Source organism: Stegostoma tigrinum, unplaced genomic scaffold (assembly GCF_030684315.1).
Source record: "Stegostoma tigrinum isolate sSteTig4 unplaced genomic scaffold, sSteTig4.hap1 scaffold_55, whole genome shotgun sequence".
Classification (NCBI taxonomy): Eukaryota; Metazoa; Chordata; class Chondrichthyes; order Orectolobiformes; family Stegostomatidae; genus Stegostoma; species Stegostoma tigrinum.
The window spans coordinates 2,889,806-2,909,406 of NW_026728483.1; the positions used below are offsets into that span (position 1 = coordinate 2,889,806).

At 56.3% G+C, this 19,601-nt stretch overlaps 1 protein-coding gene across 5 annotated transcripts in view; it reads right to left on the reverse strand.

Annotated features, from left to right (window-relative positions):
* Positions 1 to 19,601, reverse strand: part of LOC132208857 (proteoglycan 4-like) — a 157,264-nt gene that overhangs the window by 119,564 nt on the left and 18,099 nt on the right. For 3 of the 5 annotated variants that reach the window (XM_059644168.1, XM_059644166.1, XM_059644167.1), the window contains one exon: positions 143 to 307. The exons of the other annotated variants lie outside the window; for them this stretch is intronic. The gene's annotated coding sequence lies outside the window, so the exon portion shown is untranslated. Of the gene's footprint in view, positions 1 to 142; positions 308 to 19,601 lie in introns of those variants that run through there. 5 annotated transcript variants of the gene reach the window in all.

Below are 19,601 nucleotides of genomic sequence, written 5' to 3' on the forward strand. Positions count from 1 at the left end.
AGCAGCATACAGCGTGAAAAAGAAATGAGCTGCTTTAATATCCACTTAAAATTTATGTGGAATATCAGATGGAATTTTCTTATTGACTCCATTGTGCAATCATGTCGAGCTAAAAATGTTAACTGCATTAATTAATACTAACCAGAAATGGACTTTGTTGTAAATGGTTTGACGGTTTTCTGTATCTGGAACATCCCTTTTCCTTCTCCAACGAAGATCGTACCAACCTATGGCACCAAACTGTGAGTCAAACGGATGGGACACGTAATCTTTAAATTTCTCATCAAAACAGTCTAATCGTATGGTTCTGTGCAATAAAAGAGAAAGAATAAACATGTTTCCAACAATTTTGCTGATGTTTATGAACAGAATGCTCAAATTCAATAAGTTTGGGCTGGCATGTCTGCTTCCTCCAGCCTGTTTAAACTGTTCCATTCAATGTGAAATTTGTCATAAGTTTTAGCACACAGGTCTATGTGATCTGCGCCACCACCTTCTATTAGTCATACATGCTTTCCCCCTCTTCCTGTAATACATTCCTTGAAGTGTTCAATGAGATTTTGATTTTAAATCTTATTGTCATATTCTTTTGATTCTCAAGCATCAATGAATCTGATGTTGCCGCCATTCCATGCAGTGCACACCACGTCAAACAGGAGTCTTACTCTTGCCATGAGCACTGAGGTAGTATGGGGTCACAACTGTCTCATAGTTCAGAATGAAATTCTACATATAGGGCTATGAAGAGTCATGCAGTTAATTTTATTTGATATGCTATTTCTTTTCTTCACAAATATGCTGGATTTAAAGTGATCTTCACCCTCATTTAAAATGAATTCAATATCCAACCATCTGTAAAACTAGCATATCCAAATTTTAATTTGAGTTCAGTGTTACACAAATATATGACTTTTTAAAAAATTATTTTCGAGTCAACATTAACATTTCATTCCCTGACAACGGGTGAACTTACTTTTAAACTCCAATTTTCCTTCGGTATTAATGGAGAGGTGAGCCTTTTTGCAAGCACCGAAAGGCTGGACCAGTTTATGCTAAAACTTACGGAACTGTAAGTTTCACAAATATGTTCCTATTAAACACTAATTCCTATTGAAGCAGTATGAAGCTAAATTCATTCAACTGGACAGCAAAAACGGTCAAGATTTTAAAAGCAAGCAACTATTTTGAAGTCACTCTTCAAACTAAATTCCATCTTGGTGTGTGAGAGTCCATAGGTTCCTCACTCTCAACGAACCATTCAACTGTCATGCAATTACTGAAACACACAGACAAAAAACATCAATGTTAACAGTCACTAAGATTTTGAGAGTGATTTGGAATTCGTACTCAATACCCCCTGGGGAAAATCTGTTCCAATCTGGATAGTACTCACTTATCACCATCCCACCTACCTTCCCTACCACCTCCTCCCCCTCAAAACTATTTGTTTCTGAGCTCCCTTCCACCCTCCATTTCTCAGGAAGGGTCCTGATCCAAAACCTCAACTTTCCTCAGCCTCTGATGCTGCCTGCCCTGCTGTGTTCCTCCAGGTCCACAATGTGTTATCTCAGACACCAACATTGGCAGTTCTTACTATCTGGATAACTCATTCTCACCTTGTCACAAGTGATTTATACTCATTATCTTTTCAGATGACGCATGTACATGTATATACATAAATATACATATTGCACTTTTATGCCTGAACCACTAACCCAGAGGATATTTTAAAAGAGTCTCTTCATATCTGCATGAAAGAGAAATCATCAAGGTCATAACTTTCATTTTAGGAATAAGTCGAACATTCAAAGTACTCACAGTCAGTGTCCCATTTCCTTGACCAGTCAATTTGATGTGAATCTTTCTTCCAAGTGGAAACTATAACAGCAATTATATTTGAGAGTCAAACACTTCATTGCATCACCAATATTTCCTTGTCTGTTTGAAGCATAACATAATGAAATAATCATGGACAGATTGGCCAACAGTGTAATTTAATGTGTGTTATGGCAACTCAAAATCACAACCATTGAAGTGATCTTTAAAAAGCTACTGTCATACAACAGAGCACTTTTTGAGATGCAGTGATGAACATACTTCCTGAGATGCAAATAATATATGCCAAATTAATTCCAAAGAATACCTTTACAATTAAAAAGAAGCTAAAAATCTCTTTACATTGCGAAGCTTGTCAGATTGCTATTAGTCAATGGAAATCGTTCAGAACAATTATTTATTCCCAGATGAAAAGGAAGTGTATACATTTCATGACAACAAAATGTGAGGCTGGATGAACACAGCAGGCCAAGCAGCATCTCAGGAGCACAAAAGTGCTCCTGAGATGCTGCTTGGCCTGCTGTGTTCATCCAGCCTCACATTTTGTTGTCTTGGATTCTCCAGCATCTGCAGTTCCCATCATCTCGTATACATTTCATTTCCACATCTTATCCAAGAGAGAAAAAAAAAACACCTTCATGAATGCATTGTCAAACAAGAAGACTCACAAAAAAAGTCATTTGGCCCATTGAATATTCCTCCATCATTTGGTGAGATCATGGTTGATCTCATTACATGTATCATGACACAGCATTTCCACCAAACCCTCCTTATAGCTAATACATTCCGATTCAAGTAACATCCTGGTAAATCTCTGTTTCTGGGCCATGCCATGTCTTTCTAAATATTTTTTCAGTCATCTACAAATTTAGCCACAGCACATGCACCGCTTTCCTCCAAGTCATTAATAAACAAGCACAAGAGCTTTGGTTCCTTCAGCGCGTTCCTTCATTTGGTTCCTTCATTTCTTACTGACAAGCCAACCCTGGCATCTCTGTCCATTTGTATCGGAGATAATGGGAACTGCAGATGCTTCAGAATCCAAGATAACAAAGTGTGGATCCGGATGAACACAGCAGGATGAACACACAGAAGTAGAAGGGTCTCGGCACAAAACGTCAGCTTTTACGCTCGTGAGATGCTGCTTGGCCTGCTGTGCTCATCCAGCTCCACACTTTGTTATCTCTGTTCATTTGCCTGTTCTTTCTATCGGACATGAATCATTGGCTATTTCGTTCCCAACACTTATCCCCTAACAACCACCTCTCTGTGATACCCAGAGTGATGTATCTGTCAATTTCAATCTGCACCACAAACTCATTCACTTTGTTTCATACACTCCCTGCAATTCAATACAAGATCTTCAGTCTGGCATTTACAGCCACCCTTCTTATCTGCTGCAGCTGAAGTGAGACTCCTGACCATTTCCATACTTTTTGTCCTATTACTTGCTCTGGAAACTTTGCTGAGCACTTACCAGCTTCTAACTTTTTCCACAATTTTCCATGCAACTGAGCTCACCCACTCCACACTTTTTATTTTAACGCCCTAGCCCCAGACCGAGCTCTGTATTTTGCGAGGATACTTGTCCCAATATGATTCTCGTTGAGCCTATAACACCAGAACGACTCCCTCCTTCCCCATACCGATGCCAATGTCCCATGAATTCAAACACATTTCTGCCATGCCACCATTTGAACAATGTACATCTATAATTATGTTCACACCGTGCCAAATTGCTCAGATAATAATCCAGAGATTATTACCATTCTGGTTCTGCTTTCTCACCTCAGCACCTCGGTGCTCATAATCCCTCAGGAGAACCTCTTTCCTCTTTCTTCCATATCAATGGTACCTGTGTGGACCACGATAGCTGGATTTCTACTCCTCCCACTTCAAGTTCCTTTGTAGCCGAGATGGAATCTCCTGAACCTGGGCACCAGGCAGGCAACACTACTTTCGAGACTCTCGATCCTGGTCACAACGAACAGTGTTCATTCCCCTAACTATACTACCTCTGATTATAACTACATTTCACTTTTTATTCCCTCTTCAATGTCCCCCTGTACCACAGTGCTACAGTCAGTTTACTCATCTTCCCTATACCCTGCACTCTCATCCACACACGAAGAAAGAATCTCAAACCTGTTAGATAAGATCAAAGGCCAAGGTTCCTTCTGCACTACATCCTGAAACCTTCCACCTGCCCTGTTCTTTGTCATTGGCCACTGACCAAGTTTCAGCTAGTTAATCTAAGGTGTGTGACTGCCTCCTGAAGCACAGCATTCCCCAGTAACTGTCCCCCACATGATTTGTTGATTGGTAAAAACTGAGATTCCAGTTCATCAACCCTAAGCTGGAGTATGGGGCCTGACCACTCGCCCGTCATGTAGGTACAAATCATCATCTGGCCTGGCATCTCCATTTCAATTACTTCGCTCTTAATTTGATTTGAAAACATTCTGGTCTTTTAGTTTGTAGCCTGTAAATATTTCTCCGATTTACTTGCAATCTGAAAGCTACCGATAATAGATTCTTAAACCAGTAGCGATCACCAACCAATGAACCTGGTTCACCCTCTCGGCCCCTGATTCTGGCTTCAATTCACCCTGTCTCAAAAAAAATGCTTACGAACTATCAGGCAAAAAAAGCAAGCAAATGGCACCTCTTACCCTCTGCACTGACTTACCGGATTGCCACCAAGTTCCCCAAAATATATATTCGCTAGGTGCATTTCACTCGAGATGTGATCTCTCCTTCCAGAACGTGCAAAGTATACTGATCCATAGCAATATACTACCTTCAAAACCTCAGCTCTTAGCTTATTACTTTTGAGTACATTCTCAATGCTTTCTCCAAGTCCAAACACGACACATTTACTGGTTTTCCTCTGTTAATTCTCCTCCCAAAACTTCCTCCAAAAACCCAAACAAATTAGCCAGACATAATTTCTCTTTCATCAGGCTATGGTGATTCTGTTTGATTAGATTCTGATTTTCCAAATGTTCTGCTACTATTTTCTTCATAGTTGATTGCCACATATTTCCAACAATAGATGTTAGGCTGGTTCGGTTGTAGTTATCTTCTTTTTGCCTCTCTCCTTTTTAAACAGGGATGTCACATCAGCAGTTTTCCAGCCCTCAGATGCTTCTCTGGAATCTAAACCTTTTTGGGAAATTACAGTCAAAGCAGACACCGACTCTGAAGCTCATTGTTTAGAATCTTAGAAAGTAAACCATCACGGCAAAGAGTCCAATCTGCTTTCACTCCATTAGATTGTCTACTGCTACTTTTCTCATGGTAGTGATGGTGTGGTAGTGATGTGTTTAATTCCTCCCTGTGTTCTTTAGTAATAAGGGGATCCTTGAAGTATCTTCCACTGTAAAGACTACCCTTTTCTCATTATCACTGATAATGGGAACTGCAGATGCTGGAGAATCCAAGATAACAAAGTGTGAAGCTGGATGAACACAGCAGGCCAAGCAGCATCTCAGGAGCACAAAAGCTGACGTTTCAGGCCTCGACCCTTTTCTCATTATCATTGTTTCTTGATTTAAAAATTAACCTGGCCGTTACAGCCTAGCATATGATTAATGGCATTACCTCTAAAACCTTCTTGGCTAAAGTGTTCAATAAATTGCTGCAACCTGAAAGAAGTAATTCTTCCCTGAATTAATGGGCAACCAATTTGAAAATGTGGCCTCTGGTCGTAAAATCTTTCACAAATGGGAGTAATCTCTACGGATATACACTATCAAGCCTCTTTAGAATCTTAAATGTTGAAAAAATAAGATTGTTTTCAATCTTAAAAACGCCAATGAACGTAGTCCCTGCCTACCCAACTTTCCTAAGCATAGCAATCCCCTCCGCCATTTCCGAAATCAACCCAGTCAATATGAGGTGTACGGCCTCCGCAGCACTCGCTCTGTGGCTGTACATGACTTGTCAGTTACCATCTTGTTGCTACAACTCTACTTCTATTAACGATGCAGTCCTCTGTCCATCCGAACATACTACCGTTGAACACACGGGCTCTTTTCCTTCGAGACACCTTACGAGCTGTACCTTATCAAATGCTTTGTTGAAATCTCAATGTACGACATCAACTGGTGGTCCTTCATCAGTAATGTTTGTTTCCTTCTCAAAGCACTGTAGCAAGTTTGTCAAGTATTATTTCCCCGTTATGAAAGGATGTTCACTCTGTAGGATGTTATAGCACACTCAGTACCCTGTTATTTCATCTTTCAATGCCGGCATGAACATCTACCCAGGTTGACCTAAATTGGCAATACTTGCTTACTATTTTGTCCAAGTATCTTTGTAATAATGGTGTTATGTTCACCATCTTTCAATCCTCTGCGAATTTTCCACAATCTAAGGATTCTTGGAACATTATCATCAGTGCCTCCATTGTATCTGTCGCTGCGCTGTTCAACATGAGAGGATACAACTCATCACACACCTTGGATATTTTCTCTACTGATTGGAGTCATGTTTGGAATTCTGTGCAGTGACATTCACTTTTAACAGTTTGCTAAATACTACCAGGAACAGAAATTGTCATCCAGCTGCAACTAAACTAAAGCTTTCAGCACAGAAGGAAGTGTTTCAATTCATTATGAACCCAATAACTCCTGAAAAGGGCAATACAATTTGCCTCAGTCCATAAATGTTCTTCCTCCAACATCCTGAGATGCATCATCTGTATTTCTTCAAATTTACCACAGATTCTGTTTCAATCATCCTTTCAGCAATTCGCATGACAACAATTCGGCATTTTTAGTCCCCCTGTAGCCTCCGTTGCACATGTGCATTGTTAGATGATTATTTATTTGCGTGCCTGCTTTTTTGCTCGAATGGATAAAGGTAAATTTCTGTTCTTTTGTCATCAGAGCTATTGCCTCCTCACTCTCATCTTCCTTGTTTTATCCTGTGCTGGAATATTTAATTTGTTGACATATCTGAAATATGTTGTTGAATGGATCGGGTTTTGTAACATTGCATTCCCCATAGACCACCTACCGATGCTGTTGCTTGTTCTCACAGTTATTATCTTGCAGAGTGGAAAATGCAGTTTGAAAGCAATGGAACATTATCGATGAAGAAGTTGATGCATAAATTGCTGCGATCTTCCAAACTACAAACTCACCTTCAATTCTTTCTCGGTCAGAGCATTATGCCGGCGCAAATGAATCGTGTTCTCAATGGGACTTCCAAAACCATGGAATTGAATTTTCATGTTGATTTCTTCTTCCCTCTTCAGAAATGCAAAGTAGTATCGTGATGAAGCTTCCAAGGCGATGATTGTGTCCTTCAATGAAAGGAAAAGTGACTTTTAGATTCACGGAAATATTTCACTACTTCTATAGACATGAAAGGCAAACATTCTCCCTGCATATGACCCAGTCTCATTTTATCGTATCTTTCTGATTTTACATGCCACGGGATAATCATTGCAGTGTAACAGAAATGTTGATCATGGAAATTTATCACTGTTTTCATAAATAATGGCAAATTTTCAACATCTTGCAATTGTATGAAGGCTCAGTCTCATCACACCTCGCCTGCTGCACAAAGACATTCTTACACTGCTTTCAATGTTAGGGCTGAAACAAAACACAATCATGACACAAATGCATCAACACACCACTTTCAACAGGATCTGATATCCTTGCCAGGCACTGGAGGGGTTGCGGAGACTGGTGAGTGGATAAAGTCATTCCTCTGTTCAAGCAGGAAAACAGGGACTTTCCAGGAAACTACAGACTGGTGAGTGTCTCATGTCTCAAAAGTATGGGCTAATAAGGGACAGCCAGCATGGTATTATGCAAGGCAGGTTATGTCTTACCAAGTCAGTTGAAGTTTTCACGGAGGTGACAAGGGTGATCAATTCGGATCGAACAGTTGATAACATATACATGGATTTTACGAAGGTTTTCAATAAGGTCCCTCATGGTATGCTCATCCAGAAGATTAAGATCCATGAGATCCATGGTGACTTGGCCTGCCCATATAAGGCAGACGGTAGCGGTGGAAGGCTGACAAAGATAACACAGTATAGGGCTGGAGGAACACAGCAGGCCAGGCAGCATCAACAATGTCAGCTTTCCTGTTCCTCTGATGCTGCCTGACCTGCTGCGTTCCTCCAGCTCCACACTTGGTTAACTCTGATTCCAGCATCTGCAGTTCTTGCCGTCTCAGTGGTGGAAAGCTGTTTTTCTGGCTGCAGCTCAGTGACGAGTGGTGTTCCGCATCGATGTGATTTCTGCTGTTTGTGATATGTGTAAATGACTTGGTTGCAAATACAGATGGGGGATCACTAAGTTTGCAGATGATATAAGGACCAGTGGACTTGTGGACAGCATGGAAGGTTGTCAAAGGACACAGCAAGATACAGACCAATTGCAAACACGAGCGGAGAAATGGCCGATGGAATTTAATCTGGGCAGGCATGAGGTGTTGCATTTTAGGAGACCAAGTGTTAAGGAAAGGGATACACAGTTAATGGCAGGACCCCAAACAGCAGTGATGTCCAGAGGGATCTTGGGGTCCTAGACCATAACTCCCTGACAGTAGCCACACAAGTAGATAGGGTGGTCAAGAAGGCATATCGCATGCTTGCCTTTATTCATAGGGGAACTCAGTGCAAGAGTCAGGATGTCACATTGCAGCTTTACAAGACTTTGGTGAGACCACACAGAGTATTGCATTCAATTCTGGCCACCACATTACACTAAGGACGTGCAGGCTTTGGACAGGGTGCAGAAGAGATTTACCAGCATGCTGACTGGAATAGAGGGTATGAACGAGAGGGAGAAGCTGGAAAAACTCTTCATTTTCTCTGGAGCAGTAGAAGCTGAGGGCAGGCTTGATAGAAGTCTATAAAATTAGGAGATACGTAAATACAGCTAACGGTCAGAAAATTTCTCCCCCGGAGTTGAAGTGTCCACTATTAGGGGGCATGCATTTAAGCTGAGAGGGGGGAAGTTCAAAAGAGATGTGAGGGGCAAATATTTCACACTGAGCATGTTAAAAGTGTGGAATACAGTGCCCGGGGTGGTAGTGGATGCAGATACGATGAAAGCATTTAAAAGGGACTTTTAGTTAAGTGCGCGAATATGCAAGGAATGGAGGACTATGGATCAAGGACAGGCAGAAGGGATTATTTCATTTGTTGTCATGTTTGGCCCAACATGGTGGGCCGAAGGGCACATTCCTGTTGCTGTCGTGTTCCAAGTTTTATGCTCACTTGTATCATGATTACAAAAAGTAGGATTGGGAAGAATTTTTGAGAAGCGTTTGTGAACATTATTTCATGTAAGGACAAACGGGATAAGGATCAGGTGACACAGCACAAACAGATTTTGGAGCCCATGATGAATCATACGGACCTCACAAGCACCAATGATCAGAGGGATCTCAGGATCTTGATGTGCATGCCTGTTGATCCCCCAATGTAATGGACCAGGTCGTTGAAGTGGTTTGGAAGGCACATTGGATACTTGTCTTTATTAGACTTAATATTAAGTGATAGAGTTTCAGAATAGGCAGGGTATGTACAAAATGTTGGTTAGGCCCAACAGTGAAGTCAACGGTGAGAAAATACAGTGAGACTTGGACAACGATCAGGCTTGGCCTGATAAAGGTTAAGTTACATTTGAGCCACACAAGTGCTAAGCAGCAATCAGCTCCAACAAGAGAGAATATGACCACATCAAAAAAATTCCATGTCCTTACCCTCACATCATCCTTACATTTATTTTTTTTTTAAACGTGCAAGTGCTATCCAAGCCATGCAAGGCTATGGGCCAGGTGTTGGAAATGAGGTTAGAACAATTCAGGGCATGTACTTGACTGTCACAGAATCCGTGAGCTGAAGAATGTATTTCTCCTGTATTGTAGACGACTCAGGTGCTTGGCTATCCACGAAACCAAGGTTAACACTGATCTAAAACTAAACTGGGTCAGTTATACAATCAGCAGTAGCCAGGTCCATGGTACAAACCACCCTGCTGTGGGACAGGGTCAGGCAAATCCAAGTGAGCGAACGTGGTTGGAGACTCATTCGTTGGGGGCATAGATTCTGTAGCCACATTTGAGACACCAGGGCTGCGTGTTGCATCCCTGCTGCCAAGGTCAAGGGCATCTCTGATTGGGTGCCAGAAATTCTAAAGGGGGAGGGTGAGCAGCCAGAGGCCACTGTGCACGTTGGTACCAATGACATAGGCAGAAAGAGGGATGACATCCTGCGGACTGTGTACAAGGAGTTAGCAAAGAGGCTGAAAGGCAGGACCGAGAGGGTAATAATTTATGGGTTACCACGAGTGCCACATGTTAGTGAGTTAAGTCAGAGAAAGACAGGTGAGATGAAAATGCATGGTTAAGGAGCTGGCACAGGGGGCTGGATTTCCAGTTCATGGATAATTGGGACCATTTCTGAGCAAGGGGTGACCTGTGTCAGAGGGATGGGAGGCAAGACGCTGTGAGCGGGTCAGGGCTGCGGGGGCCGGTCCCTGTGAGCGGGTCAGGGCTGCGGGGGCCGGTCCCTGTGAGCGGGTCAGGGCTGCGGGGGCCGGTCCCTGTGAGCGGGTCAGGGCTGCGGGGGCCGGTCCCTGTGAGCGGGTCAGGGCTGCGGGGGCCGGTCCCTGTGAGCGGGTCAGGGCTGCGGGGGCCGGTCCCTGTGAGCGGGTCAGGGCTGCGGGGGCCGGTCCCTGTGAGCGGGTCAGGGCTGCGGGGGCCGGTCCCTGTGAGCGGGTCAGGGCTGCGGGGGCCGGTCCCTGTGAGCGGGTCAGGGCTGCGGGGGCCGGTCCCTGTGAGCGGGTCAGGGCTGCGGGGGCCGGTCCCTGTGAGCGGGTCAGGGCTGCGGGGGCCGGTCCCTGTGAGCGGGTCAGGGCTGCGGGGGCCGGTCCCTGTGAGCGGGTCAGGGCTGCGGGGGCCGGTCCCTGTGAGCGGGTCAGGGCTGCGGGGGCCGGTCCCTGTGAGCGGGTCAGGGCTGCGGGGGCCGGTCCCTGTGAGCGGGTCAGGGCTGCGGGGGCCGGTCCCTGTGAGCGGGTCAGGGCTGCGGGGGCCGGTCCCTGTGAGCGGGTCAGGGCTGCGGGGGCCGGTCCCTGTGAGCGGGTCAGGGCTGCGGGGTCCGGTCCCTGTAGCGGGACAGGGCTGCGGGGGCCAGTCCATGTCAGCGGGACAGGGCTGCGGGGGACAGTGCCTGTGATCGGGTCATGGCTGCGGGGGCCAGTCCCTGTGAGCGGGTGAGGGCTGCGGTGGCAAATAGCTGTCAGGGGGTCAGGGCTGCGGGGGCCAGTCCCTGTGAGCGGGTCAGGGCTGCGGGGGCCAGACCCTGTGAGCGGGTCTGGGCTGCGGGGGACAGTCCCTGTGAGCGGGTCACGGATGCGGGGGACAGTCCCTGTGAGCGGCTCAGGGCTGCGGGGGACAGTCCCTGTGAGCGGCTCAGGGCTGCGGGGGACAGTCCCTGTGAGCGGCTCAGGGCTGCGGGGGACAGTCCCTGTGAGCGGCTCAGGGCTGCGGGGGACAGTCCCTGTGAGCGGCTCAGGGCTGCGGGGGACAGTCCCTGTGAGCGGCTCAGGGCTGCGGGGGACAGTCCCTGTGAGCGGCTCAGGGCTGCGGGGGACAGTCCCTGTGAGCGGCTCAGGGCTGCGGGGGACAGTCCCTGTGAGCGGCTCAGGGCTGCGGGGGACAGTCCCTGTGAGCGGCTCAGGGCTGCGGGGGACAGTCCCTGTGAGCGGCTCAGGGCTGCGGGGGACAGTCCCTGTGAGCGGCTCAGGGCTGCGGGGGACAGTCCCTGTGAGCGGATCAGGGCTGCGGGGGACAGTCCCTGTGAGCGGATCAGGGCTGCGGGGGACAGTCCCTGTGAGCGGATCAGGGCTGCGGGGGACAGTCCCTGTGAGCGGCTCAGGGCTGCGGGGGACAGTCCCTGTGAGCGGCTCAGGGCTGCGGGGGACAGTCCCTGTGAGCGGCTCAGGGCTGCGGGGGACAGTCCCTGTGAGCGGCTCAGGGCTGCGGGGGACAGTCCCTGTGAGCGGCTCAGGGCTGCGGGGGATAGTCCCTGTGAGCGGCTCAGGGCTGCGGGGGACAGTCCCTGTGAGCGGCTCAGGGCTGCGGGGGACAGTCCCTGTGAGCGGGTCAGGGCTGCAGAGGACAGTCCCTGTGAGCGGGACAGGGCTGCGGGGGCAAATCGCTGTCAGCGGGTCAGGGCTGCGGAGGCCAGTCCCTTTGAGCGGGTCAGGGCTGCGGGGGCAAATCGCTGTGAGCGGGTCAGGGGTGCGGTGGCAAATAGCTGTCAGCGGGTCAGGGGTGCGGGAGACAGGGCTGCGGTGGCAAATAGCTGTCAGCGGGTCAGGGGTGCGGGGGACAGTCCCTGCGAGCGGGTCAGGGGTGCGGGGGACAGTCCCTGTGAGCGGGTCAGGGCTGCGGAGGCCAGTCCCTGTGGCGGAACAGGGCTGCGGGGGCCAGTCCATGTCAGCGGGACAGGGCTGCAGAGGACAGTCCCTGTGAGCGGGACAGGGCTGCGGGGGCAAATCGCAGTCAGCGGGTCAGGGCTGCGGAGGCCAGTCCCTTTGAGCGGGTCAGGGCTGCGGGGGCAAATCGCTGTGAGCGGGTCAGGGGTGCGGTGGCAAATAGCTGTCAGCGGGTCAGGGGTGCGGGAGACAGGGCTGCGGTGGCAAATAGCTGTCAGCGGGTCAGGGGTGCGGGGGACAGTCCCTGCGAGCGGGTCAGGGGTGCGGGGGACAGTCCCTGTGAGCGGGTCAGGGCTGCGGGGGCCAGTCCCTGTGGCGGAACAGGGCTGCGGGGGCCAGTCCATGTCAGCGGGACAGGGCTGCGGGGGACAGTGCCTGTGAGCGGGACAGGTCTGCGGAGGCCAGTCCCTGTGATCGGGTGAGGGCTGCGGTGGCAAATAGCTGTCAGGGGGTCAGGGCTGCGGGGGCCAGTCCCTGTGAGCGGGTCAGGGCTGCGGGGACCAGTCCCTGTGAGCGGGTCAGGGCTGCGGGGACCAGTCCCTGTGAGCGGGTCAGGGCTGCGGGGACCAGTCCCTGTGAGCGGGTCAGGGCTGCGGGGACCAGTCCCTGTGAGCGGGTCAGGGCTGCGGGGACCAGTCCCTGTCAGGGGGTCAGGGCTGCGGGGGCCAGTCCCTGTGAGCGGGTCAGGGCTGCGGGGGCCAGTCCCTGTGAGCGGGTCAGGGCTGCGGGGGCCAGTCCCTGTGAGCGGGTCAGGGCTGCGGGGGCCAGTCCCTGTGAGCGGGTCAGGGCTGCGGGGGCCAGTCCCTGTGAGCGGGTCAGGGCTGCGGGGGCCAGTCCCTGTGAGCGGGTCAGGGCTGCGGGGGCCAGTCCCTGTGAGCGGGTCAGGGCTGCGGGGGCCAGTCCCTGTGAGCGGGTCAGGGCTGCGGGGGCCAGTCCCTGTGAGCGGGCGAGGGCTGCGGTGGCAAATAGCTGTCAGCGAGACGGGGCTGCGGGGGCCATTCCCTGTGAGCGGGTGAGGGCTGCGGTGGCAAATAGCTGTCAGGGGGTCAGGGCTGCGGGGGCCAGTCCCTGTGAAAGGGTCTGGGCTGCGGTGGCAAATAGCTGTCAGGGGGTCAGGGCTGCGGGGGCCAGTCCCTGTGAGCGGGTCAGGGCTGCGGGGGACAGTCCCTGTGAGCGGGTCAGGGCTGCGGGGGACAGTCCCTGTGAGCGGGTCAGGGCTGCGGGGGACAGTCCCTGTGAGCGGGTCAGGGCTGCGGGGGACAGTCCCTGTGAGCGGGTCAGGGCTGCGGGGGACAGTCCCTGTGAGCGGGTCAGGGCTGCGGGGGACAGTCCCTGTGAGCCGGTCAGGGCTGCGGGGGACAGTCCCTGTGAGCCGGTCAGGGCTGCGGGGGACAGTCCCTGTGAGCCGGTCAGGGCTGCGGGGGACAGTCCCTGTGAGCCGGTCAGGGCAGCGGGGGCAAGTCCCTGTGAGCGGGTCAGGGCAGCGGGGGCCAGTCCCTGTGAGCGGGTCAGGGCTGCGGGGGACAGTCCCTGTGAGCGGGTCAGGGCTGCGGGGGTCAGTCCCTGTGGCGGGACAGGGCTGCGGGGGCCAGTCCATGTCAGCGGGACAGGGCTGCGGGGGACAGTGCCTGTGATCGGGTCATGGCTGCGGGGGCCAGTCCCTGTGAGCGGGTGAGGGCTGCGGTGGCAAATAGCTGTCAGGGGGTCAGGGCTGCGGGGGCCAGTCCCTGTGAGCGGGTCAGGGCTGCGGGGGCCAGACCCTGTGAGCGGGTCAGGGCTGCGGGGGACAGTCCCTGTGAGCGGGTCACGGATGCGGGGGACAGTCCCTGTGAGCGGCTCAGGGCTGCGGGGGACAGTCCCTGTGAGCGGCTCAGGGCTGCGGGGGACAGTCCCTGTGAGCGGCTCAGGGCTGCGGGGGACAGTCCCTGTGAGCGGCTCAGGGCTGCGGGGGACAGTCCCTGTGAGCGGCTCAGGGCTGCGGGGGACAGTCCCTGTGAGCGGCTCAAGGCTGCGGGGGACAGTCCCTGTGAGCGGCTCAGGGCTGCGGGGGACAGTCCCTGTGAGCGGCTCAGGGCTGCAGGGGACAGTCCCTGTGAGCGGCTCAGGGCTGCGGGGGTCAGTCCCTGTGAGCGGCTCAGGGCTGCGGGGGACAGTCCCTGTGAGCGGCTCAGGGCTGCGGGGGACAGTCCCTGTGAGCGGCTCAGGGCTGCGGGGGACAGTCCCTGTGAGCGGGTCAGGGCTGCAGAGGACAGTCCCTGTGAGCGGGACAGGGCTGCGGGGGCAAATCGCTGTCAGCGGGTCAGGGCTGCGGAGGCCAGTCCCTTTGAGCGGGTCAGGGCTGCGGGGGCAAATCGCTGTGAGCGGGTCAGGGGTGCGGTGGCAAATAGCTGTCAGCGGGTCAGTGGTGCGGGGGACTGGGCTGCGGTGGCAAATAGCTGTCAGCGGGTCAGTGGTGCGGGCGACAGGGCTGCGGTGGCAAATAGCTGTCAGCGGGTCAGGGGTGCGGGGGACAGTCCCTGCGAGCGGGTCAGGGGTGCGGGGGACAGTCCCTGTGACCGGCTCAGGGCTGCAGGGGACAGTCCCTGTGAGCGCGTCAGGGCTGCGGGGGGCAAGTCGTTGTGAGCGCGACAGGGCTGCGGGGGGCAAGTCGAGTGAGCGCGACAGGGCTGTGGGGGGCAAGTCGCTGTGAGCGGGTCAGGGCTGCAGGGGGCCAGTCCCTGTGAGCGGGTCAGGGCTGCAGGGGGCCAGTCCCTGTGAGCGGGTCAGGGCTGCAGGGGGCCAGTCCCTGTGAGCGGGTCAGGGCTGCAGGGGGCCAGTCCCTGTGAGCGGGTCAGGACTGCAGGGGGCCAGTCCCGGTGCGCGGGTCAGGGCTGCGGGGGCCAGTCCCTGTCAGCGGGACAGTACTGCGGAGTAAATCGCTGTGAGCGGGTCGGGACTGCAGGGGGCAAGTTGCTGTGAGCGGGTCAGGTCTGCGGGACCCAGTCCCTGTGAGCGGGTCAGGGCTGCGGGACCCAGTCCCTGTGAGCGGGACAGGGCTGCGGGACCCAGTCCCTGTGAGCGGGACAGGGCTGCGGGACCCAGTCCCTGTCAGAGGGTCAGGGCTGCAGGGGCAAGTCGCTGTGAGCGGGTCAGGGCTTCGGGGCCCAGGCCGCTGTGAGCGGGTCAGGCCTGCGGGGCCCGGTCCCTGGAAACGGGTCAGGGCAGCGGCGGCAAGCCGCTTCGAGCGGGTTAGGGCGGTGGGGGCAGGCCGCTGCGAGCGGGTCTGGACTGCGGGGGCAATACGCTGTGAGCGGGACAGCGCTGATGGGGCCAAGCCGCTGTGAGCGGGTCAAGGCGGCGGGGCCCAGTCCATCCAGCGGGTGAGCAGGGCGGGGGAAGGTCGCTGCGAGCGGGTCAGGGCGGCGGGGGCCCGTCCCTGTGAGCGGGACACGGCTGCGGGGGACAGTCCCTGTGAGCGGCTCAGGGCTGCGGGGGACAGTCCCTGTGAGCGGCTCAGGGCTGCGGGGGACAGTCCCTGTGAGCGGGTCAGGGCTGCGGAGGACAGTCCCTGTGAGCGGGACAGGGCTGCGGGGGCAAATCGCTGTCAGCGGGTCAGGGCTGCGGAGGCCAGTCCCTTTGAGCGGGTCAGGGCTGCGGGGGCAAATCGCTGTGAGCGGGTCAGGGGTGCGGTGGCAAATAGCTGTCAGCGGGTCAGTGGTGCGGGGAACAGGGCTGCGGTGGCAAATAGCTGTCAGCGGGTCAGGGGTGCGGGGGACAGTCCCTGCGAGCGGGTCAGGGGTGCGGGGGACAGTCCCTGTGACCGGCTCAGGGCTGCAGGGGACAGTCCCTGTGAGCGCGTCAGGGCTGCGGGGGGCAAGTCGTTGTGAGCGCGACAGAGCTGCGGGGGGCAAGTCGCTGTGAGCGGGTCAGGGCTGCGGGGGGCCAGTCCCTGTGAGCGGGTCAGGGCTGCAGGGGGCCAGTCCCTGTGAGCGGGTCAGGACTGCAGGGGGCCAGTCCCGGTGCGCGGGTCAGGGCTGCGGAGGCCAGTCCCTGTCAGCGGGACAGTACTGCGGAGTAAATCGCTGTGAGCGGGTCGGGACTGCAGGGGGCAAGTTGCTGTGAGCGGGTCAGGGCTGCGGGACCCAGTCCCTGTGAGCGGGTCAGGGCTGCGGGACCCAGTCCCTGTGAGCGGGACAGGGCTGCGGGACCCAGTCCCTGTCAGAGGGTCAGGGCTGCAGGGGCAAGTCGCTGTGAGCGGGTCAGGGCTTCGGGGCCCAGGCCGCTGTGAGCGGGTCAGGCCTGCGGGGCCCGGTCCCTGGAAACGGGTCAGGACAGCGGCGGCAAGCCGCTTCGAGCGGGTTAGGGCGGTGGGGGCAGGCCGCTGCGAGCGGGTCTGGACTGCGGGGGCAATACGCTGTGAGCGGGACAGCGCTGATGGGGCCAAGCCGCTGTGAGCGGGTCAAGGCGGCGGGGCCCAGTCCATCCAGCGGGTGAGGAGGGCGGGGGCAGGTCGCTGCGAGCGGGTCAGGGCGGCGGGGGCCCGTCCCTGTGAGCGGGACACGGCTGCGGGGAGGCAATACCATGTGAGCGGGACAGGGCTGCGGGGCCCAGTCCGCTGTGAGCGGGACACGGCTGCGGGGAGGCAATACCATGTGAGCGGGACAGGGCTGCGGGGCCCAGTCCGCTGTGAGCGGGACACGGCTGCGTGGGCCAGTCCCTGTGAGCGGGACACGGCTGCAGGGGGCAATACGCTGTGAGCGGGTCAGGGCTGCGGAACCCAGTCCCTGTGAGCGGGTTAGGGCTACTAGGCCCAGGCCGCTGTGAGCGGCTCACGGCTGCGGGGCCCAGTCCCTGTCAGCGGGTCAGGGCGGCGGGGGCAGGCCGCTGTGAGCGGGTCAAGGCGCAGGGGTCAGGCCGCTGTGAGCGGGACAGGGCTGCGGGGCCCAGGCCACGGTGAGTGGGTCAGGGAGCAGGGGGCAAGCCGCTGTGAGCGGGTCAGGGCGGCGGGGCCCAGGCCGCTGCAAGCGGGTCAGGGCGGCGGGGCCCAGGCCGCTGCAAGCGGGTTAGGGAGCAGGGGGCAAGCCGCTGTGAGTGGGTCAGGGCGGCGGGGCCCAGGCCGCTGCAAGCGGGTCAGGGCGGCGGGGGCAGGCCGCTGCGAGCCTGTCAGGGCGGCGGGGGCAGGCCGCTGCGAGCGGGTCAGGGCGCCGGGGCCCAGTCCCTGCCAGCGGGTCAGGACTGAGGGGGCAGGCCGCTGTGAGCGGGTCAGGACTGCAGGGGGCAATACGCTGTGAGCGGGTCAGGGCTTCGGGGCCCAGGCCGCTGTTAGCAAGTCAGGGCGACAGGGCTGCGGGGGCCAGTCCGGGAGCGGGTCAGGTCTGCGGGGGACAGTCCCTGTGAGTGGGACAGGGCTGCGGGGGGCATTACGCAGTCAGCGGGACACGGCTGCGGGGGTCAGTCACTGTGAGCGGGACAGGGCTGTGGGGGGCAGTACGCGGTGAGCGGGACAGGACTGCGGGGGGCAAGTCGCTGTGAGCGGGACACGGCGCGGGGGCCCGTCCCTGTGAGCGGGTCTGGGCGGCGGGGGCAGGCCGCTGCGAGCGGGTCAGGGCGGCGGGGCCCAGGCCGCAGCAAGCGGGTCAGGGCAGCGGAGCCAGAGTCCCTCTGAGCGGGTCAGGGCTGCGGGGGCTAGTCCCTGTGAGCGGGTCAGGGCGGCGGGGGGCAATACGCTATTAGCGGGACAGGGCTGCGGGGGCCAGTCCCTGTGAGCGGGTCATGCCTGCGGGGGCAGGACGCTGTGAGCGGGACAGGGCTGCGGGGCCCAGTCCCTGTGAGCAGATCAGGGCTGTGGGGGCCAGTCCCTGTGAGCGGAACACGGCTGCGGGGGGCAGAACGCTGTGAGCGGGTCAGGGCTGCGGGGCCCAGGCCGCGGTGAGTGGGTCAGGGCGGCGGGGGCAGGCCGCTGCGAGCCTGTCAGGGCAGCGGGGGCAGGCCGCTGTGAGCGGGTCAGGGCTTCGGGGCCCAGGCCGCTGTTAGCAAGTCAGGGCGGCGGGGCCAGTGTCCCTGTCAGGGCGACAGGGCTGCGGGGGCCAGTCCGGGAGCGGGTCAGGGATGCGGGGGACAGTCCCTGTGAGGGGGTCAGGGCTGTGGGGACCAGACCCTGTAAGCGGGACACGGCTGCGGGGGGCAGTACAATATGAGCGGGTCAGGACTGCTGGGGGCCAGGCCCTGTGAGCGGGTCAGGGCTGCGGGAGGCAATACCATGTGAGCGGGACAGGGCTGCGGGGCCCAGTCCGCTGTGAGCGGGACACGGCTGCGGGGGGCCGTACGCTGTGACTGGGACAGGGCTGCAGGGCCCAGTCCCTGTGAGCGGGTCAGGGCTGCAGGGCCCAGTCCCTGTGAGCGGGTCAGGGCTGCAGGGCCCAGTCCCTGTGAGCGGGTCTGGGCTGCGGGGGCCAGACCCTGTGAGCGGGACAGGGCTGCAGGGGGGCAGTGCGCTGTGAGCGGGACAGGACTGCTGAGGGCCAGTCCCTGTTAGTGAGCCACAGCTACGGGGGTCAGTCCCTGTGAGCGGGTCAGGTCTGCGGGGGCCAGTCGCTGTGAGCAGATCAGGGCTTTTGGGGCCAGTTTCTGTGAGCAGGACACGGCTGCGGGGGGCAGTACGCTGTGAGCAGGTCAGGGCTGCGGGGGCCAGGCCGCGGTGAGTGGGTCAGGGCGGCGGGGGCAGGCCGCTGCGAGCCTGTCAGGGCAGCGGGGGCAGGCCGCTGTGAGCGGGTCAGGGCTTCGGGGCCCAGGCCGCTGTTAGCAAGTCAGGGCGGCGGGGCCTGGTCCCCGTCAGGGCGACAGGGCTGCGGGGCCCAGTCCGGGAGCGGGTCAGGGCTGCGGGGGACAGTCCCTGTGAGGGGGTCAGGACTGAGGGGGCAGGCCGCTGTGAGCGGGTCAGGACTGCAGGGGGCAATACGCTGTGAGCGGGTCAGTGCTTCGGGGCCCAGGCCACTGCGAGCGGGTCAGGGCGGCGGGGCCAGGGTCCCTGTCAGGGCGACAGGGCTGCGGGGGCCAGTCCGGGAGCGGGTCAGGGATGCGGGGGACAGTCCCTGTGAGGGGGTCAGGGCTGTGGGGACCAGACCCTGTAAGCGGGACACGGCTGCGGGGGGCAGTACAATGTGAGCGGGTCAGGACTGCTGGGGGCCAGGCCCTGTGAGCGGGTCAGGGCTGCGGGAGGCAATACCATGTGAGCGGGACAGGGCTGCGGGGCCCAGTCCGCTGTGAGCGGGACACGGCTGCGGGGGGCCGTACGCTGTGACTGGGACAGGG